The sequence below is a fragment of the Callospermophilus lateralis genome, unplaced genomic scaffold, assembly GCF_048772815.1.
Source record: "Callospermophilus lateralis isolate mCalLat2 unplaced genomic scaffold, mCalLat2.hap1 Scaffold_45, whole genome shotgun sequence".
Classification (NCBI taxonomy): domain Eukaryota; kingdom Metazoa; phylum Chordata; class Mammalia; order Rodentia; family Sciuridae; genus Callospermophilus; species Callospermophilus lateralis.
The window spans coordinates 7,845,831-7,870,568 of NW_027514398.1; positions in this window are offsets into that span (position 1 = coordinate 7,845,831).

Genomic DNA, 24,738 nt, shown 5'->3' on the forward strand with positions numbered 1-24,738 from the left:
AGTGCTCATCAGTTCATGTGCCTAATAGGATACCTTTCACATTGTGCAAGTGTATATTTATCTTCCTTCTCTAACTAAACTGTAAGGGTCAGTGGCCAAGGTCCAGTTCTGTATTATTCATCCTTGTATCCAGAACTGAATATTATATTTGCTCTTATTAAATACTCTATAAATGCACACTGAAAACAAATGAATACTGATAAGCTTTAATTTTTCATCTTAATTATAAAGTTAAGGGGCTAAGAAAACAGAATCTTAATAGAGCTAATCAACTTGCAAACTGTTTAAGACTTTTCTTCATCAGAATCCATAAAGGTCTGAACCTGTTTATTTTTGAACCAGTTAAGCCCAACTTTAAGTAAAGAATAAGGTCAATCAGAGAATACAATACATTCTCATAGATTTCTCTTAACCTCCCAGTAGGAAACTAATAAGATGGAGGTAGGGGAAGTGGTTGTAGGGAAAGAATAAAATATCTTCTGAATAATAGTTCTACTTAAAATATTTCCTTAATAAATGCCACAGCATTTGGGAATTCATTAAAAGGAAGAACAGTCTTTTCTATATGTTAACTGCAGCTTCAGCAACAGCAAAGATAATTAAGAGATTCTTTGAATAACGCTCAACTTTCTCAGCAGCAGCCTAATAGCTATGATTTTTCTAAAAAGGGCTTTCCTAATAACCTGTAAGCTTTCCTAATCCCTAATTTGGGACTCTTTTCTGTCTACCAATAAAAAGAGAGTAGTTCTAGAATCCATTCCTACAGCTTAAAATTTAGAATTTCCTTTAAAAATGAAGACAAGTTGGCTAATAAGTACCCTCATTTGATGAATATTTTCTCTTCCGATCCCTATTTCTTGCCTATACAAGGCTTCAATTCAACATTAGAAATTTCTAGCAATATGCATTCACAAAAGTTACCTTAAAATTAGAATGAATTTTAAAGAAATTGGCTAATTATGTTTAAAAATTCATTTGTAGCTAGCATTTGAAAGAAAAACAGATATCAGTTGGATAGAATAGACTTAAGAAGTAAAATCTTAATATCTAAAAAATATTTAGAGCCCAGACTTATGAGGTATTCTCAATAATAATATATTTAATCTATTTGGTTATAATAATATCAGAATTGTATACATCTATACAGTGTTTATGTGTAGAAAATGAAGCACTGAGATATTAAATAATTGCCTGGACACTCGGGATGAAGAATTCTGTGATTAATTTATACTTCTTATAGATAATTTATCTTAAGATAAAATTTTGAAATACTTTTATACTAATTTAATAAAAGCAAAGTGAAGGATAAAACTGAAGTGATTATGTAAATGGTCCAAGCTCTCATAGAATTTCCACATATAACTCTAAATTTTCAGACAAAAGTACTTTTCCTTAGGTCACCTGATAATTTCCTCAGGTTTCTTTTTTTTGTAATTACATCCACACATTTTTGATGTTCTCTATATTAATGTACCATAGACATTAGAAATTAACATAATACCATGAAGTCAAATGCTATAATACACTAAGCAATCATATATGTATACATAATATGTTATAATGGATATTATATAAATATATACATAACATATATATTTAAAATGAACTTGCTTTCTATTCATTAGATGCTGGAAAATATCTCTAATACACAGTCAAAATTTTAGGAAGATCATTATACAAAAGAAGACCTCATCAGTTAATGAGAAGTTATTTTAAATTCTTTCTCTTCTCTCAAATAAAAAATTCCATGAATTCTACATTAAAATCAAATTTTTAACTTGGTACAAGTACCCAAAAATATTTGAACATTTTGACCAATTTTTAATTTTTGGAAGTAAACATTTGTGTATAGATATGGATGGTTTGATGTTCAGACATCACTAATCTAATCAGAATCTTTAGAGGTGGACTGAGTTGGTTTTCAAGTTTTCTAAGTGATTCAATGTGAGATCCACTGACCTAAAATAAGCAAGAGAAAATGAGATGAATGTATGGAAGCAATGGGAATCTCACACATTGCAATGAACATTCAAAACCATAGTCACTCTGGGAAATAGTTTGGCAGTTTCTTAATAATAAATGTACATATGTGTCAGTCAGCTTTCCATCACTGTGACATATAATTTGCAAAGAACTTCAAGGAGAAAAGTTTCAGAGTTGCAGAGGTTTCAGCCCATGGTTGGCTGGATCCATTGTGTCTGGGCTTGAGGTGAGGTAGGACATCATTGCAGAAGGTGTGGCAGAATAAATCTGCCCTGGTCAAGGTGACAGAAAGCAGAAAGCAAAGGACTAAATATACCCATCAAAGTTATGACCTACCTCTTCCAACCAGGCCCATGTCCTAAAGTTTCCACTGTCTCCCAGTAGCACCAGCAGCTAATGACCAAGCCTTCAACACATGAGCCACTAGGAGACATTCCAGGTCCAAACTATGTTTTGATAAAATTATATTTTCATGAAAGCTCATGAGGACATTATTCATGAAAGCCAAAAAAGAAAGATAAAATTGAAACTATCCAAATGCTTGTCAATTATATGAATAAACAGCTTATATTCTATTCATGCAATGGAATACCATTTAGCACTAAGAAGGAATGAAGTAACACTTTGGATGAATCTTAAAATGATCATACAAGGGAAAGAATCTGGGTACAAAAGACTATATTCTACATGACTGTATATGAAATACTAGAAAAGGCAGCATGGTAGCATAATAAAGCAGTGATGGAGAGGGGGAGACATCAACCAAAAGAGGATGTGAGGAATCTATTAAATTTGACAGTATCCTTTCAAAATTTGTTTGTAAAAGTGTTTGTGACACTACACTTCTTTACCCAAAGTCACCAAAGTGGTGACTAAAACTGGTAAATTTTGTTTTATGTAAATTTTATCTTAGTTATAGCTCAATAAACCATGAAAGAAATGTCTTGGCACTTTGCTATAAATTATGAAAATTATACAGTTGAAATCTAGGAATTATATTAGGAAACATAAAGGGATAGATGATGGAGAGATAGACAAAGATATCATTTTATTGTTTGTTTCATGAAGAGAAAGATCTTCCTCAGTAAGCTTATATTTTGGTTATTATTTGATGTGAATTTTATTTAGAATCATATTGTAACTTATTAAGAATTGAATTTCAACAGTGAAAAAAGATGTGCTCCTTGCCCTCAAGAAATGTAGATTAGCAATCATTATAAGTACATAAAAAACCTATTGAATTTATTATGTGATCAAGGTAATACAATTTCTTGTTAGTTATAATAGTTTTTCAGGTGATTCTCTTGATTTTTTAATTTTTTTTGGCTAAGTCATATCACTTGAAGATTTTAAAAATTGCTCTTCTGCTTCTGGTATGATAAGATCTCATTTCATTTTATTTCTGATTGCATGGTTTAGCACACCCAAAAAGAAGTTAAATACCTCTAGCAATAAATTGAATACACTTGGTTTGTTTGTTATAATGGAATTGTATTCTATTCTAATATTAAGCATAATGACAGTTATTAAGATGTCATAAAAATTTGAGTTAAGAAATCATTTTAGGTTGAATTTTATTTTTAACATAAATGAATATTAAATTTACAAATCACTTTTAGATCATCTATCAAAATAATCTGATTTTATTCCTGTGACCCATGAGAATTAATTGAATTGATTACTAACATTACATCACAGTTAGAACCTCTTTTTCTCATAATGCTGGGCTTATTTGCAATTATTTTATTTTAGAATTTGCATATATTTTCACAGGAAAATGATTCTATTTTTTTCACTGTCACATTTTGTACATTTTATTGAGTGATTTGTTTCATTTATTATCTATAGTAATTAAAAATTATCTCCCTTTCTTTTATTTTAGAAAACATTTTAAAATAATAGAAAGGGGAAATATTGGCAAATGATACTTGCCAAATAATACTGCTCTATTTTGTACCAGTATGAATATGTAAAAATAAATTCTCACTTTATGTATAATTGCAATACACCAATAAAAATATGAAAAAATGAAATTTTTAAAAAGAAGATTTATGTTTCTTTGAAATTTCAAATAATTTGATAACCAAACTGGTTCACATGCCTTTGAAGAAAATTCTTTTACAGGATTTTAAATGTCATGTTCATTATTCTGTTTGAATTTTCTCTTCTTGACTCAATTTTGGAAATTCAATTTCTCCAGCATGATAAATAATTCCATTAAATTTTCAAAATTTTTATTATTGAATTTTATATATAACATTTTTATATACATTTTAAAATCTTCCCGATAATGTTGGTTATGTCTCATAATGTTTTATATTCATTTCTTCTAAAATTCTGTGTGTGTGTGTGTGGTGTGATTCTCTCACTACTTTTTACTCTTCACTTTAAAAAGTGAACATAGTTTTAGATTCATTTATTAAATTATTATTTTTTGATTTCTTTACTAATTTTATTTTATTTTTTGTTTTGTTTCATAGCTTATAGCTGCAAAAGAATGTTTCCTTTTAAATATGTATGTATATGGCCTAGGATTTGTAGCAGAGGGTTTTAATTTCTCCCCCAACATTTAGGCTCAACTTTTTAACTGAATAAAATAATTCTGATATTAATTTGGGCAGCAACATGTCATGTTTGAAAGCCACATTTTCCAGTATTCTTTGAATTTAGATGTGACCATATCATTAAATACTAGCCAATGAGCTCTATATAGAAGGTGGTAGATAGGGCTTACAAATAGGGAATTGGTTTTGCCTTTCCTACTTCTTTCTTCTGGGATGTTGATGAAATGGCCGGAGATTTAGTAGCCACTTTAGGACTTTGAGAATAGAATCAAAGTTCAAAGGATTGCATAGCAGAAAGATAGGGAAGAAACTTGGATTATAAGTCTTTCAAACCAGCCTTAAGATGTTTATCTTTAGATAAGAGAGTGGAGAATAACATGATTTGCCCAAGATACAGCATCTGATAAAAGGCATAGAAAAGATTTAAATCCAAATGTCTCTGAGTTTCAAGATTTGCTGTTTCATCTTGGTGAGCCATGACTTGCGCAGATGTATTATTCGAAGATTTTTTTTTTTTTTGCAGGGTGTGTTGGGGGATTGAACTCAGAGGCACTCAACCACTGAGCCACAACCTCATTCCTTCTTATTGTATTTTATTTAGAGACAGGATCTCACTGAGTTGTTTAGTGCCTCACTGTTGCTGAGGCTGGCTTTGAACTCTCGATCCTCCTGTTTCAGCCTCCTGAGCTGCTGGTATTACAGGTGCGTGCCATGGTGCACAGCATAGGAAGACTTTTCCATTATTAGTATTTTTGATTGTATTATATTACGTGACGCTTCTGTTCAGTCATTCTCTACTCACTTTCCTTTGGTCTCTGTAGTTTCATCTCCTGAGGGCCTGAACTGAATGAGACAGTCAGAGACCCTCTGGAAGACCAGGACTTATCCATTCTAGACCACAGACCTCTGAATTATCCCATTATTGCCAAGATGTTTCCATGTTCATGCAGGAAAAAAACAATGAGTCATTTAAGTCTTATTTTCTTAAACCAACATATTTTTTTAATGTTTATTTTTTAGTTGTAATTGAACACAATACCTTTATTTATTTATTTTTTTTGTGTGTGTTGCTGAGGATGAACCCAGGACCTTGCAGGTGCCGGGTGAGTGCTCTACAATGAGCCATAACCACAGCCAGTCTTATAAGTCTTATGGAGTGAAATATAATCAAAATTTGAGTGGCATTTCTAATTATTGTCTTATTGTGAGCCAATAATTTAAGACCAGTATTCATTAATACTAAAATCTGTCTTTTCTCTTCAGTACATGAGTCACAGAGAATGACAATCATTCAACTTCTTGGTTTTTTTTTTCTTATTTAGAACTTCTTTTAATTAAATGATGTCATCACACTCATATAGTGAGTCCCTAAAGACACATTAAAATGTATGTCCCATGAATTCCCTGACATGGATGCAGCAAGGTGAAAATATGAGAGGAGAACATGAAAGGGATAAAGAACAGTAGAACAGATTCTTGGAGATTAAATTTTTAAAATCCTGTTTTTGCAAATAGGTACTTAACTATATGGAAATGGTTATTGACATCCACCAGGCCTGCAGTAATATACACTGACTTCATATGCCAATGAAATGCTTTTTGAACAGAAGAATGTTAACTTTGAAAGGAAAAACACAAAATTAACATTCTATATAAATCCGATCAAGGATTAGAAAGGAGAAGAAAACTTTAAAGATGATCAATAAAACAAATATAATACTACTCAAAATTTTTGGAATTGACAAAATAATTTTCATTTTATCATTTATGTCGTTTTGCTTGAGAGATGTCAAATAAGCATCTCATTTTGCATATAATTTTGAAGGGGTCTGAAAACAATGAGCAGAAGTAGGAGGGAAGAAGACATATTATGATCAGTGTTTGAAAATTTTGTTAAGGAAGATTTTATGGCAGGAAATATTTTAAATAGACCTTATTAATTTCCTTAGATTCTGCTTGGCATACACACACAGTGGCCCCATAGCTAGAAAATTACTATGTACCTGATAATATGACATAATAAGGGATGTGCAAGATAGCCTATTTAAGCTTAAAACTGTTTAGTCATTGAAATTTTTAAAGTAATCACATCACAGAATTATTAGGGAATAGAATTAACCTAGACTCTAGTTTGTGACTTCTGAAAAATTAATCTTGCTAGATTTTATTTGTTTTTAGTTTATGGTAGTTTCAAATGCTGGTGACAGACACATTAAAAATCAGTACAAATATAGGAGAAGATGGCTTTTTGCTCATGGACAAAAAATTATAGAAGGTTTTTACTATAACCTTATCTTCATTTTCTTACAAAAGGGATGAAAATTATACCTTTTCTTTTGGAAATAATTATCCTAAACTATAGCCTAAGAAGTTTTGGATTGTGTTTAGAAACATTAAGTGAAGGCAAATGATTCCAGATTTAACAGATGATATTTTTCCACAGGAAGAAAATAATGGCTGTCAAAGAGTCAACAACATTCAATTCAAACATCAGACCATAAACAGTATCCCTGACATTGGGGGCCTATAAACTTAAGTAAGATATGCTCTCTCTCTTCAAGGAAATTGCAGCAGGGGAGACATACAGGTTATAAATAAATACAAATAATAGCAAAAAAAATATTTCAGACATCTTTGCAGGAGCATCTCTCTCCAGGCCAGTGCCCTTTTCCTGCTACAAACACATACCTAAAGATTCTTATATGTTGATGTTTCTCAAGGGTGCATCCTTGGCTCTAATCTCCTGTAATGCTGTATATTTTATAAGCAATCTTTAGGCCAATGAGTCACAAATTTACATCAAACACTTATTTCTTTGGTTGTAAGTTTAACTTAGATTCTGGTTGGAAAGTTGGAAAGCTCAACTTTCCCCAAACTGAAAGGCTCTTCTCTCCAGACTTGATCTTCCATTGTTCTTCTTTTTGGTGGCTGGCATCTCCACTCATTCTACAAAATTCTGATACACTGACATCTCTCTCTATCATCTCCACATGAAATCATCATGGAGTGTGATTGGTTTTATGATCTAAGAACTCCTTGAATCTGCCCATTTCTCATTATCACCACTGATACCATATTAACAGAAGCCACCAATTCTCATTCAAACTACTACTAACATCTCATAACTGGTTAATCTGCATCCACTCTTAATACGTTTAATATATTTCCCATATTGCAACCTGAAAAGTCTCTTCAAAGCTGTGTGACCTTCCCTATCTAAAATTCATCAGAAGTTTTCCATTTCTCTTAGAATAAAGCAGAACCTGGGGTCTCCCTATCACAACAGATATTTTCACTTTATTCAACCCTTGCTTTCTGCTCTCCTGCCTTTCAGTTCCTTAAATAAGTCAAGATCACCAATACCTCTTCAGAAGGCTTTTGCATTCTCAGTTTCCTCTATTCCTCAACTCTAATTTACACCCACTGATTTTTCAGATCTGTTTAGCTATCAATTCTGCAGAAAATTCCATCCCAACAATGGAACAAAGTGGTTGTATATCTTCACAAAACAGCATTCCTGTCTTGCAGAGCTCTTTTCTTAGTTCAACTCTGCTTATTCTTATATATTAAGGTCATTAATTAATATCCATCTTTCACACTAGTCTAATCTTCATGAAAGCAGAAACTGTCACAAAACAGTAGACTGTCTGATTCATAGTCAGTTTCTAATAAACATCTGTCACATGAATGCATGGATGGAGGAATAAAGATGAATGAAAAACAGAGGGACAATTGATTTGATTCTAAAACTAGGATCAGGAAAGGTTTTATGAATGTGATAGTTTTTAAGCTGACCCTCACAGACTGAAACATAAAAATTCTTCTAGGTTCAGAGGGAAATATTTTTTAAAATGTAAAACAGGTAAAGGTTTTAAATATTGTTGATATAATGTTGGTCATTGTCACCACAGGAGGGATCTGTGAGGTATTCTATGAAGGACATATAATGACATACTAAGAAATTTATTGTGTAGGCAGCAAAAGACCAATGAAGGTTTAGAGGAGATATATGCCATGATCGAACCAATTGAAAGATAAGGATGGACTAGGAGGAAAGAGATTGGAAGCAGAAAGGCTACTCAAGGAAAGAGGATGAATTTCACTTCCAGGGCAGTGGAAGTGGAATTGGAAAGGAGAAAAGGATTTAAATACATTTCATAGGATTAAGCAATATTACTGGTATCATCTGAATAAGGAGAGGAGCAAGATGATGAGACTGAAGATGACTGATTTATCCATCTTATATAACTGGGCAGATAGGATATATACCTGGGAAGGCTCAGATTAAAATGTATAATCATGGTAAAAATAATATAGGTAGGAAAAAATCAAAATTAGATAAACCTAACCCAGCATTCTTTTGTTGATCATTGACAAGTAATAATTACAGTCCGAAGGACCTAGCAAATGAACATTTCCTCCAGCATTTCACAATTTAGAGGACTCTAAGCTAGCCCATGTCTGTATATGCTTTTCCTGGGGATAGAACTCCATAGGCCTAAGGGGGATGTGCTGTACAGTCCACTCCATATTACTAGGTCTGTCTTGGGTTCTTTGGACCCTGGATACCCTTTTCTAATGGTCCATTTTCACTTCCAGGACTGATCCAGGGCTGTTCATAGGGTCTATCTTATCATGTGCCTCCTGGAGGCCCAAGAGATATTCACACAACTGCAATCTGCAAGTAGATAAAGGAAAAGTTTATGGAAATGATTGTAACTTGTTGACAAAAGTTTGCATTTGCTATTCCTGAGAAAATTTCAAAGATTGTATTGACTAAAATTATGTTGAATTGCTAATATAAATGTTATTAATTATTAATCAGAAAAAGTAGTGGGCAAAACATAGAAACAAACTATGAGATTTTCCTCCTATTAGTAGTTGAAAATAAAATTAAGACCAATCTTTTGAATCCTAGGAAGAGCTGTAAATTACAGCTAACAGCAGTAAGATCTTGATTATCCACTTTTATATAGATTCTGTATAGTTCTAGCTATAACTAGGCAAAGAGAAGAACAATGGGATATTAAGACAAAAATGTGATTTCTATTAGTGGGGAAGAAAAATATTATAATTAAGGGTTACCTAAAATTAAAGACAGGATTAATGAAACTCCCATTATTCTCAAAGTAGTATTTAAATCCCTTTTGATTCTGATTACCCAGTACTGTTTAGAGGCAATGCCAAAATATGAATAGGAGAAAAATCCAATTAATCACTTGACTCTTTTCAATAAATAACATTTTATTTATTCACAAATTACATCAATATTTAAATAAAATTCCCATATGTAACTGTCCAAAGTTCAGCTGTATCACTGATACTGCCGGTTAACAGTGATGAATTCTGCTTCCTCCTATGTTCAAATTTGAACATTATAGAAGCATGTCAAGGCAAGTATATAAAGTAAGGTTTATTTTAAGAAAGGATAACATAGACTTCTCCCAGGAGGGAGAATAGGGCTTTTTATATGTCTTAGGCTTCCTTTGTTCTCCTGCCCTCTTCCCCTTATCTTTCTCCTTCTTGCTGTCTGTGACTAGGCATTTGATGAGGCTTAGAAAATGTTCAGTGGGATGGCCAAAAGGTGGGAAACAGGTGGGCTGAGGGAGAAGGGCAGAATGGAGCAGCCAAGGACACATTAATTAAAACCTTATAGCTTCCTGTAGGGAAGGGCAATTCCTGGGACAGGGTACCTTAACCACAGTTTAAAGCAGAGAGAGGTTCTTGATAAGGGTGGAGAAAGGGCTCCTTAGAAATTAAAATTTTAGTCCTTCAGGGAGCAGTCTCCTATTTGCTGGACTCATTCAAAATTGGCTTTCTTGATCTCACCTGACTCCATTTACCTACCTATACTGACTGCCTGTCTAATTCTGGCTTCATCACCTCTATGACAGATCAAGTTGGACACTCTGTTTACAGAGATTCTATGCCATCTGTCAGTCACACCCTCAGTCAAAACCAGCAAATTTTCTTCCTAATGAGATTTTGGATGATATTAGAAGTAGTTTTCTCCTATATTTTTAACCCATAAACTCATAGGATCTGAATGGTCTCCTTTGTCTCTGAACTCTTTGGCACATCTGAAGTCAGTGAGGCCACCTTCTCAGGGCTCCCTGAAGGTTTTTGGGTTAATTGGTTCTCTTGGCAGAGGTTCTGTTGGTTCACCTTTGCAGAGGACCCTATATCCTTTTAACTTAATATGATTTTATTCCTTTTCTTTTACTTGACATACACAATGTTCTATCTAATAGAAATACATAAAACATTGTTGGAAGCAGAAATGAACTTCCTATTCTACAAAGTTCTTGAATTTTTCATGTTTTTTGACTTGCAGAAATGCATCAGCAAAGTATAATAACATCAATGCCCTATGTTGGACCTAAGGAAAGGATATCTACCTCTTCACTCTTCTGAACTCCAGAATGAATTATGTTTCTGGAATCTGTGAAATTATTTCTGTTTTAGGTATAAAAGTTTCACTTTTTTTAGAATTAAATCTATAGCAATTAAGAACAGACTTCTCTGTAGTTTAAATGGCCTTACTCCATCTCTTTTGGCTAAACATGAGATGATTACTATATTTCTAAGTTTCACTTCCTGTTTTATAAACATATTTATCAAATGTTATTGCAAGTGATCAATTAGTGGCTTTAAAACGCAAATAATTTAAACAATAAATCATATTAATATGTAAAATATAAGACTCTGTGTGTGTATGTGTGTGTATGTGCCTGTGTGTGTGTGTGTGTATGCCACAAGATTAGATCCTGAGGTTACATACTGTTGAATCTCGAAAAAAATATTAACTTTAAATATCAGAATATTGTATTAAGGTATCATCTTAATATATTAACTAACAGAATTAGCAGCATTTAGCACATTTTTAGCAGCTATTACTCTTGATTGGGGAAAATGATGAAAACATCTTTTTTTCTTAAAAAATGTTTTCATTTTGAATGAAATATATGTGATTCAGCTTATTTCTCTCTCTCTCTCTCTCTCTCTCTCTCTCTCTCTCTCTCTCTCATTAATGCATGGCTCTCTCTCTCTCTCTCTCTCTCTCATTAATGCATGGATATCTGCAAGACCCAGGCTTCAAGGATTAAAACTATGTTTAAGCATAAAGAATACATTGAATTTCCCCAAACAAATCTCACATTGCTGATGGAAGAAAGAAAATATGAAGCAGGACACAAGAAGCATACTGACAGGTATTAATGATGTTGTGGTACCTACTCCTGAGCTGACAGCAAGTAGTCCAAGATGCCACATAAACTAAGAAAGCATGATCCTGTTCAGGCAGATCCTTGGATTAGGATCACTGCAAAGCAATCACATGCAGTCTGTAAGGCATCTTTCTGCCTTGATTTGGTTGCAAACTTAGCTCATGGTGTTAATACTCAGTGGTGGAATAGATAACAAAAGACATCCTGGGAAACATAAGTTTGACTCAAACTACTCCGCACTCACACTAGAAATACTTCTCAAAAACCAAGAAACTGAAGCATCTCAACTATAAATAATTTACTGCAATTAACTTTCAACATCATATATTCACTCTATTTTTTATGAATAGAGCCCAGGAGGGTTGGTAGGGAGGTATTTTATCATACCAAACCCCTCTTCCTTCAACTACACATGACTGTATTCAAAGTGACAGCTTCACCACTTAGCCCCAAAACATATAATCTGAGGATCTGTAGAAAATAGATATCTGGATGAATTCATATGTCCATGCCAAGGGATAGATAAAAAGTTATACACTGCAGTCCAACACTCCTAGAGAGCTAGAGGCTTCCTTGTTTGTTTCATTTTGTTTTTACTTGACTCACCTTAAGATCTGCTGGAAAAGTCTACACTACCTCCCTGGAGATGCAGATAAATGCTTCCTTAGTCACAAAGTGAGCAGGTCTCAGGGAGAGCAAAAACAAGATGCCTAGATCATTCAACAGTGTGTCTCAGCAGCAGGAGCTTGCCCTCAGCCAGGCATTCATAGTTTATACCTCACTGGCTTAAGCAAGGTGTCCTCTGCCCTTGTTTGGTCCACTGTGCACCTAAAGAAAAAAACAATAGAAAAGAGTCATATATCTCCATACATCCATGGCCCTGGTCTCTAGGTCACATGCAGTGAGGCTGCAATTCTGCACTGGTGAGGCCAGAGCTGAGCACAAAGTCTGGACACTGAGCCCTTTGCACAGACTTGTTCCCAGTGTGTAGAGAAAGAAGGGGAATCACAGATCACACTTAGAGGTTTCCTTCTCTCTGCAGAGGTCAAATCATCTGACAGACAAGGATAGGAAAAGGCTTTCACTGTTCTCAAGAAGCCTAGAACACATTCAGTGGGGATGTTCCAGGGCATCTGAGTGCTGCCAAAGTTGAGGATATAGTAAATGGGACATTGAGAAATCAGTGTCAAGATGCTGCTAGGATGCTGGGCTCTTCTGTTGGTACAGGCATTTGTTGTGAAAGGAAAATCCTCCCTCCACCCTCTAGGGGTCCCATAATTGAGTCTATGATGTTTACTGACAATGAGATCTTTTATGGATTATTTGCCCATAGGTAAAGAAGGGGACTTAAAAGAAAACCTCTATCTGAATTTGCTATTCACTGAGTGCCCTCAGTTTGAAGTAAACAGCATATCAAAGTGAAATATTTGGGGGTGGCAATTGCTGAACTTCAGAATCAATGTAATGAAAAATAGCTCCCAGAGCACAACTACTCTCAATATTGTCAGTTGTCTGAATCAGCTCCAGAAGTCTGAATTTCTGAAGTAATAAGCTGACATAGGTGAAATTCATGAATATACTTTATCAGATAGTTGTGTGGGTAGATCTCAATTCATTAGCATGTATATTTGGGTGATTTCTCAAAGTCTGAATCCACTTGGATCCCTTCTTACTGCTCCTCTCTGGAACCAAATTTGCCCCTGAGATACAAATCCTTCTCTTATTTCTTCCTTCTTTCTGTGGCTTGATTGGCACACGGTTCATGGAGGCTAACTGCCCTCAGCTATGATATTATCTGTATTATTTCCTATGTCTTCTCTTGCCTTTGAGATCAGGAGACAGACCAAGGTTGTTGAACTCCTTTCCATCCTTAGCTTCTTAGGCTGATGCTACCCATGGTCAGCATTTACAAGGTTTTCTTTAGGTGAAGAAGTCTGAGACCTTGATAAGTGACAGTATACGGAATTGCCAACCAGAAAAGCCCACAAAAATTTCAGTGTCTAAAAATTTTGTTTGTTTGTTTTTATTTACATTGGTTAGGTAGAAAAATTCATTGTGCAAGCTTTTGGATTCAAACTTCAGCTCCTCTTCCCTCACCTGACATCTGGTAGATATTGTGGAATTCAATACTCACATCCTGAATCAGCTCTTTTCACAAATTATCTACAAGCCCATCCTGAGGCACCTCAGCAAAACTCTGTTGTGTGGTCATAGCAGCCAATCATGAAAAACCAATTAAGGCATCCCTATCAGTAGAATTTTTGAAGAATTTATAGGCTACATATCTGGAACTAAGAACAAGGCCAACTTATTTCTGTATCATACAACTGGTTAAATGCAACCAATTAAAGATTAAAGACCATTTATGTAATTCACTGGACAATAAAGTAAAAACTGAGAAGCAAAACCAGTGTTTCAAGTCAGAATGTAATTCATCCAAACTACAGAAAAGTTAGCTCAATATCATGTGCTGATAAATCTAGAATTATCCTGTGAAAACTTTTTTGGGTATATTCTAGTAAACAAGAAAAATAGAATGTTTTCTCCAATAATTCCATGCCACAAAAAATACAAGAAATGGTGACATATAGTTTAATATGTAATCCTAATAATTATTTAAGAAAGTCTATATTTAAGAGGAAAAGGAACATTCTCCAGAATGACCAGATTGGCCAGACAATTCTAAAGAGAATAATTTTTATATATGCCTGCAGAGAAAATGAGAAGTAAATTCACACATTAGTTTCTTGCACAGCTTAAAATAATATATTATGCTATAATATCTGTGACCCGCCTTCAGAGGAATTATGTATATATACTGCAGAATTCAGTATCGCAGTAACCTTTTGAATGCCTCTTCTGAAGGCAACCTGCCTGGGTTCACATACTTATCCACCTACCAGCTATGTGCCTCTGGAAAGCCAATTAAAATACCATGTTGAAATTAATAATACTCATCAGAAAACTGTGAAATTTAACTTAAAAAAGAATTCAAGTGATTAAGTAATATCTAACTCCTCAAATATTTAATAAATGTAAGCTAATATTAATAATTATTGTAGTAACAAGTGTTATCAGTGGAATTTTTGCCTTCTTCCTCCCATTGAACAATGTAGGGTTATTGCTCAATGTTAAAAATATAAAAACATCTTCTTTGAAATAACAGAAACATTAGTTTTAAACAAAAGATGTATTAAAATAGAAAATATTTATTTAGAAGGAATAAACCTTCAGATTTTGCCAGTGACATGCATTTTTTTAACAAGAAGAATTAGGACAGAACACTTGCTGGTGAGGCTGAGGATGGGTTATTTTCTCCTGTTTTGTGTTGCTCAAATGCCTTTATAATGGCTTCACTAGAGTTGCTAAGAGGTCACTGCCAAATAGTAAATAAGGGCATCTGTTGGTTTATTTGTGGCTGCTACTAAATTTGTATTCAGTGTTTATTCATGATATTTCTAATGTCTTTTAAGGAACAAGGTTACTTAAAGTCTAGTGTTCTTTATCTATTGCTGTTACAAATTATTGCAGATAGCTGTTTAACACAACATATATTTATTTTTTCACCATTCCTTTGTGTCAGGAATCTGTATATGCCTTAGCCAAAATCTTGGTTCCAGAGTGTATCAGGAGATTGTAATCAAGATATTAACCAAGATCAATGTCTCAACTTGAGTTGCTCATGTGATTTTCAACAAGTTTTACTTCCCTGTAGGCTGCTGGAATGAGGACTGAGTGCTCTACAAATTGATTTCCAGAGGTTGTTTCATGTTCTTGCTTTATTATCATGGCTAGTCACATCATCAAAACAAGTTAGAGAAAGAGAGAGGGAGAGAGAGTTTGCAAGACAGAAGTCATGTTAAATAGACTAATTATAAAAGAGAAATTCTATTATCTTTGTTAGTTTCTGTTGATATGAAGAAAGTCACTGCAGCAGTCTATATTCAAAAACTAGGTTATATAAAAACATAAATCCCAGAAAGTGGAGACAACTGGGAGCCAAATGAAAACCTACTTGTTAAGTTACCAAGTGATCAATGAAGCAACGGCTCTGTGAAGATCAAGAAAGTCTAGTGCAGTTCAGATTGCCATTCACATACAGATATTTTTATAGCTTTGTAGATGGGAACTAGGACAATACCCGGATATGGCACAATATTTCTCCAGACATTAGATAACCAGATCAACCTTTTTATATCTTCTTTTGATTTAGTAATTGGAAAAAGAGCAAGAATTTATTTTTGAGTGACTGAGGAATGTCCTTATTTGTTCTGGCCCATTTAAAATAAGACTTCTTCTGTTTTTCTTGCTACTGTATTCATTCAGGTTAATTAACATAATCAGTAATATAACTATTACCCCTGCTATTTATATACAAAACCAATACTTTCAATTATTTCTTAGCTTAATCATCAGTTTAAGAGGTCAACAGTTTTGAATTAAATCAAACTTACAATATCTTCTCCCCACGTGGTGTCAGTAAACATAAATTTAAGCATTCCTGTGGAAGAACAATAAATGTGTATTTCATTCCATCTCATTTCCTACAAAGTGAACTCTATTTTCTGAAATAGAAATTGAAAAGAAAGTATTAATAAAGTCCATCAGAAAATATTAATTTTACTCCGTAATGTGAGTTATTAAACATTGCATAAGGCACACTGTTATAGGCACACTTTTATTTGGTACTTGGCTGAATTTAGTAATTAATTTGCAGAATATGTAAGCTCACAAACATTTGTGGCCTATTGAACAATAAATATGTAAGTACCTTACATTTGGCACTTACTATATTATTAATTAAAACAGAAATTGCTGGGTATCTTCCAAGTCCAAAAACATTATTTTAAAATAAAAATGTCAGGGAATTTAAATAATTCCAAAGTTCCATTTAGCATGCTTTACCAAAGGAGGATATGGAGCCAAATTGGATAACATCATTTTCTTCAATATTTGAAAAAAGGACAAGTACTCTACTCAATACCACCAGCAGACATTCCATCAATATATTCTGATAATCAAACCAGGCTTTGATAAAATCATTGCTCATGTTAGTACACTGCTGCCTTTGGAAAATAGTTTCATTTGTTTGGTAATACAATATATGGAATTCAAGAGACTGCCATTTTTCACTGGAGAGCATTTCCCAGAGATCATCATGTGTTACAGGAATATATTTTTGTCTATTGATAGTTAAGGTAAAAAGATAATGTATTGTAAAATTAATTTTTTAATATAAATATGAGAAATAATTTGAGTTCTGGATTTACCAGTTTTATCAAGGGCAAGTTTTACTTGTCTGTAATAAAAACTCTTATTCCTGAAAAATGTAGCATATTGATATAAATTACTTTTAAAACACATCGAATCACAGAAAATGAAAATAATTTTTGTATGCTCTCTAATACAATATTTTACATATTTTAAAATGGTGTTCCTTTGTTATTCATTTTATAAAATTTTTTCCATGAACTCATTCATGTATTCTAACAATTATTATACAGCATAAAGTTATATTAGAATCATCATATATAAAATAAATTGCATTTATTAAATCTGATTTGTATCAAAAGTGAACATTTTTAGTATTTAATTATATAACAAATATGGTAACAAATATGGGAAGCATGCCCAAATACTGGCAGATGAATAGTTCATTTGACAGCTGCTGGCTTGACAAAATCATTATAAGTCTTATACCAATATTTTTTTCCCTGCGTCTAACTTGCTATAACTAAACTTCATTAACACTTTAGGAAATATGAGCCTTTCTCCATCTGGCACATGGTTTTTAAAACACATTTGCTGTAATTTAGAAAATCTGCAAACAGCTGGCAAAAATATATTTTTATTAAGTTCTTTAGTGTCAGATTTGAAATATATGTTGCTCTGCCTAGATTCCTAAAATTCAAAATATTTTCTTCATTTTTCAACTCTTCAATCTCTACAATCACTTTCTAAATTTTAAGAAACTAGATGATTAGGTATCCAATTGTCAAGCTGTATATTAATCTCTCAGTTTGAATTTAATATGTGGATGATTCAACTGATCATTATCATTGAAAATATTAAAAGTAAGAGTGTTTCCACAACAAGAGCTTCAGATGATGTCTCTCAATATATGTAAGATCATTGAATAACTACTTGGAATATTCCTGATTTTAAACTTGCTTCTTACAGATGTTAAATACAAAATATATATATTTCTATTGCTAAAAATCTGTTCACAGACACTTATGTCATTCTTATTTTCTAATACTCTTTAATATTGAACAGTAAGATTATTAGTTTGTAAAGATTTATGCATATTACCAAAAAGTGCATATTGGTGATAGATAAATACATATGACCTTGAAAGCATTTAGTTCATAAAAGTTAGTAAAATTATTGTGTTTTGAAAAACAAAAGCAAACTTTTCTCTTTTAATCTCTTATATGTTCACTCAAAACATGTTTTCTGACACCAGTTTCATCAATCAACTTGGTGGCATATAATTTAAGTCAAGCTGGAGATAGTATCATATCCCACAGGTTGAAAGCTTACTCCCATGATATTTCACCCACTTCATGAAGTTCAAGTCATGTTGTTATCAATACTTCTAACTGTACAATGATGCACCAGGGTTTCCCAAGACACCCTCTTTGGTTATGCTTTATTTCCTAAATAAAGTTCTGCACAGAACTCAGGAAAACATTTTTTTATCCACTTCCTATTTGTAATCCTAAAGGAAACACATAAACATTTTAATGGAACAGGTACATAGGATAAGGTATGTGTGTGGGCACATCAAACTGACATGTTCTTTCTGGGTGTGCCACTCTCCAGAAGTTATCTGAAAACAGTCCTTTTGGGCTTGCATAAGGGTTTCATTATATAACAAGGGATTATATCTCTGGCCATTGGTGATCTGCTGAAACTTCATTCCAATTCCTCCCTGATAGGTTCAAGGGATAGAGTCAAAGTTCCAATCCTTTACATGAGACTGGTTTTCCTGATAACAGCCCTTCCCCACTGGATGCTGAGCTACTCCCAAACACAAACAACAGTAATTTGATCAGAGCAAAACATCTTCCCATCACCCAAGAAATTCCAAGTGTTTTAGGAGCTCTGTGTCAATTGCTTCTATCATTCAGGAAATTACAAATTTCTTAGGAACTCTGTGTCAGAAACTGAGGTCAAATATATAATATTATTATAAAAGATTCTCCTTCTGCCCCAATCTGCAAGAATTTCAGTAGTTCTGTGTCAGAAACTTGAAAACGAGACCAAATATACATATCTTTTTATATTGCAATATCACCAATTTCCAATAAGGGCAGGTAAACTTTTTCAGTAATTAGAATTATTTTAAGTTTATATTAAAGAAGGTAACTAGATATCAAAAAAACAAAAATGCTTACTCTTTATAAAGTATCTTAAACACATTTAAAGGTTATCTATTCTACTTAAACAAATAAGGGGATCCAGAATGGGAGCCAACTTTTCTCCAGGGATGTTAACCACAGAAATGGTGAGTTTGACAGCCTTCATTTCCTAGGCATAATGTGCACCAAGTATTGAGAGTGTGGCATAAAATCTCAATATTGTTCTGATTTTGAAAACCTTCTCATGGAATTTGCAATCTCTCAAAACTACACCTTCCATGAAAGTAAAAACAAAGTCTTACCCTTTTCACTTCCCTATCAAAAAAAGATTGTTATAAGTCACTCATTTTGGGAAAGGAGTTCCAGAGAAGACCTTCTTGAATGATGTATTCAGAAGAAAATATTAATGGATTTGAAAGCCAAAATCATGAAATATTTTCAGTCTAATGGACAGATCTCCTAAATACCTGGGATAAGGAAGTATAGAATACCTAATCTCTGAAATAGTTTTTTCTTAAATAATCTGTACAAATAATTGTTGAGGGAGAATGAGCAGATCATGGTGAAAATGAAAAACTAAATGAATGAAACAGTCACATAAAAGAAGACCTAAGTGTATAAAGATATCAGTTATCTCCTAACTGGGCAAATTTACTCAAAAAAGTACCAATTTAAATCCCACTTTAAAAATGTCAGTTTTTGATTGTACTTGATAATGTTTTCTAAAATATATTTGGAAAAACTAAGAACCAAGACTGGCCAAGATGGTATTAAAAAATACTGGAATTGGTGACTTTTTTAATCACAGGATTTTCCATAAAGTTAATTTAGACAGAATCACATTAGTGTAGAAATATGAGAAAAATAGCAATGCAACAGAAAAGAGTGTTCATAAATAGACTACCATGATATGAGTGAATATTTAACTAAGATTATATGGAGGATCAGTTTGCAAATGATATCATACATGATATTGAGTTTGGATTATTCAATTTAAAAAAAATGCAAATGTATTACAGTAGTCAAGAGCACAAATCTGGAGTCAGATGCCTGCATCCAAAAGTCAGGTGTGCATTTACTAGTTTTGTAATATTAAGCAGTTAGTTTACATCCCTGCTTTGGTTTCCTTATATGAAAAGAAAGATGATAATGTCATGATTTCTTCAGAGATTTTTATTTGTTTAGCACTGAGTGAGTTAAATATGTATGGTACTAGGATGAACAACACCTAGTCAGAATAATATATATTAATAATTATCCACATTATATTTATCTCCATCATCACTAATCATAGGTCTACATCATGATATAGGGAAATAGATTTTTAGCCCTATCTTGTAACATATAATAAATTATTTTGAGAAAGGACAAAGACCTAAATAAGAAAACAAAAACTTTATAAAGATGTTTTATTTCTGTATTTGAGTGGTAGTTTTGTTGGATATAGTAAAAATTGCCATTTAAATTCGGATAAGAATGGAAAATAGTCATAAAATTTCCCAATGATTTTCTATGTCTACAATATTGTTACTGAACTGGGGGATAATTGTTTGTTTACATTTGTGTTTCAGTAATTTTTTTTTAATTTTAAATTTTCCATCCATCTTCTCCTCCCAGCTTACCTAAGCAACAAACTTCAGAGATGATAATGTCTTCCATTCTACATGAAAGTTTGTTTGCTCATCCAAAATCAAGAGCGATCTCATTTATATATTCCATTCTTATTGAAAACACTCATATACTACTCATCAATTCCTTTTATAGAACTCCTAAAGTGCTTGGGGGTCAAAAATTCTGAGTTTGGAGGAAGACACAGTTAAGTCTGAGAGAGAAATTCTAGCTGTCACTACTTAGAGCATCTGAGTAAGTGATTTCTCTTGTATACATGCACAAGAAAATATTATTCTTCCTTAATGTTTTGATACTCTAGTGTGAGAGTAACACTGTCTACCTTAGGAGTGTGTACTGGAATTAACCTCAATGTAAACAATATGCTTAGCAGAATGTATTTATAATGTACATTTTTATTGTAAACATCAGCAGAAATTATTAGGCTATATTTTTCACATCTTTCCTTTGCATCATGCAAAATAAATTGCATAGAGAGATATTTTCTAAATATTGTTTGCTTTGGGGACTGTTTAAAAAAGTTAAAAGTTCAGTTTCCCACATTTTTTTGTGCATGGTCTTTTGAAAGCTCTGACTAATAAATATAATTTATTTTATCTTATTTTCATGCATTTAATGTCTTATAATTATTCAAGAAGGAATATATTTTCCTCATTCTACTGTCACCACACAATTATAAAATATAATTTGAAAATAAGAAAAAAATCAATGTAGTGATAGAATTTTGCTTTAGTATGAAATGTACTAGAGCTAATGATCCAAGGTATTTCAGAGTGTTTTCTTTTTGTGAAAATACATTATTAAAATAATAACTTTTTTCTTGCTTTGTTATTATGTTGCCTGGTTTGTTTAAACTCTTAATTTGCTTAAAAGAATTTGCTTTTAAAAATGAATATTCTATAGGACCTTCTTTTTACAATTAGTTTTCAGTGAATCACTGAGGCTTCTGCATAATTTAACTATAGGAGAGATACTGAAAACAAATAATAACCAGTCTCCCCCTTGCTACTGCAGAAAGCACTTCCCCACTGACTCTCATTTTCTGAAAGAGGGTAGCATAATTTTGTCTGTATTGTGTCATAAATAGGGAGAAATACAATCTTTCTTATGTCATTATCAGAAAAAATCTATTTGGTTTATTTAGAAAATCTAATATGCCTGCAAATTATTGACATTTTACTTTATTTTATTTCAGGAACTAAGTAACTTTTAAGCAGCTAAGGGTCTTGGCTTTCAAGAAATATTTATTTTCATGGACTCCATTTTAAATGTAAAGACAGCCAATCAATTGCACATAGGCTTACTGAGTAGCAGAATTAGAAGAGGTTTTCATGTGTAAAACATGAGATTACATTTCACACTAATGTGTCTCTATTTAACCTCTGCCTGAGTACAGCTAAACAGAAAATAGTTGCTACTTAAAGACAATCATTCAAAGTTTGCCCATATTCAGCTATAAAATGTTCCTTAATGCCAAGACTGAGATTTTCTTCTTAAAATTTTTACTCAAGTTTTTCTTTTGTTTTGGAACCACGTAAAACAATCATTTAACTTTTTTTCACTGCAGAGTTAAAGAACATAAACAGTTTTATCACAACAAAATCATTCTCATTCTCTTAAGTGTTTTGTAAAAATTTTATCATGCAACACTCACAAAAGTTTATTCAGATAGATCTTTTCATTCTACAATTTTGAGGGGAAAAAAAGAAGGGCACATATTCTACTATTAAAATCCAACCACCATGAATTTATTCTTTATGAAAAATAGCATTGAGTTTGTTCACAATTAGATAATTAAAATTCTTCCTTAAGACCTTGTTTATTCTTTTTAGAGATACAGGATAGTAGAGTGTAAAGTGTATTCTAACATATTATACATACATGGAGTATAACTTATTTTTGTTTGATCCCATTCAAGTGGTTGTACAGGATATGGAATTTCTCTGGTTGTGGACTAATATTTGAACAAGGGAAAAGTTACCAAGGTTCTCTTTAACAGATGAATGGTAAAGAAAATATGGTATACACGCACAAGGGAATATTATTCTTCCTTAATTTCTTGATACACATGAATTGGCAATGTTGTCTACCTTTATTTTCTTCTAAATTTGTCTTTAAAAATAATTTCTAGTGGAAGAAGTTGGGGGGAGGGCAAGAGAGAGAAAGAGAGAGAGAGAGAGAGAGAGAGAGAGAGAGAGAGAGAGAAAGAAGAGAGAGAGAGAAAGGAAGGGGAGGAAGAAAAAGAAGACTTGCTGTGAAAAATGGTTTCCTTCATTACTGTTTGTAACTGTCTACACAATACAATGTGCAACTTTGAGTTTCCAAGTTCAAAATAAAATACTTTTGATGCACTTATGGTTCCTGTTCCTAAGAGTGTAACAATATTCAATATCATTCTAAGCACAGTAGGTGAATTGTAAATACCTACATTTACAATCTTAATCTTGTCATCTGTAAAACTGACTATCACACAGTTGGAAAAAAAAGATAACTTTAACTTTTACAATCATTACTCTGGAGTCATTTTTTCATGAGTTAAAATAAAATTCTAATTTTTTATCTAATTAAATTGTATGTTACACCATCTAATAATAATTTGTATCTCATTAACGTATTTTGACCACAGATAATATACATTGCTTATATTACTAAAGATTGATTCTCAAATTTACATGGCCCTTGCTCTTTTTATTTTGGATTTTTTTTATACTTAGAGAACAGTAGTATTTATTACCATGCAGCAAATGTTGTCTGGCACAAATATTCACACTTTACCTATGATTAATTCATGTAACTCCCATAAAAACCTAATGCAAATACACATTGCAATTTCTCCTCTAGTGACAGTGCTGCGGTCATAGGGAGGTTAAGTGACATAATCAAAATGAAGAAGTTGGTGGATGGCAGTGCCTGGGTTTGAATCCAGGCAATTTGGCTCTAGACTCCATGCTCAATGATCAGTTCTCATGTAAGAATTCATTATTTTAAATATTCACAGTCCCTAAAAAGGCAGCTTACATTAAGTACCATTTGTTTAAGAACTCATGGCACATGACACCATCTATCATGACTATTGATTATACTAGCACTTACCTCGTGAACATATACAGTGTCTTCAGTGGCACATATTTATACACACATAAAAAAAATCATTGTTTGTGCCCTGTCTAAATTTCAATTTATTAACTTTAGGGAGAAAGTGGCTTGACAGTCTGTAGTAAGACAATTCTGAGAGCTTATTTATGTATGTTTGTATAATATATGTGGGTGTGTGCATGTGTACGTGTATTAACATTATATATATATATATATATATATATATATATATATATATATATATATTTAAATCACCTAAAATCATCATGTTTCATACCCTTGCTTAGAATTCTTGAAAATAACATTTTAAAAATTATTTATTCAGGATTTGTATTAAAATTATTTTAAGGGATAAAAACATAAAAATTGGACATATTTGTAGAATACTTTGTTATATTGTTATATACGTATGTACTACATAATGTTTAAATCAGATTAATCACAGCTATCTTTTCAAACATATGTCATTTCTTTATTGTGTAAATTTTCCAAGCTCTTTCTTCTAGCTTTCCAGAGCACACAGTGCATTATAATTATCTGTAGTCACCACTACTGTGCAGTAGCACACTTTAGCTTCTTACTCCTATTCTGCCTTTGCCCTCCAAGGATAATCTGAACCTCAGCATCAGCAACATTGCATGCAACTTCTAAAAATACAGACTTTGAAATCTCATCCCAGATCTATGAAATCCTTATTTTACCAAGATCCCAGACAATTCATATGTACTTTAAAATTTTAACAACTGCTTTAAAAGTGTTGAATAGATTCTAATATCTATTAGCCTACATTCTTCTGTGTTGTACAATGTGATAGCCTCTAGTCATAGTTGTGTTTACAGTTAAGTGTGAATTATTGAAAATGGAGCAACACTGAAC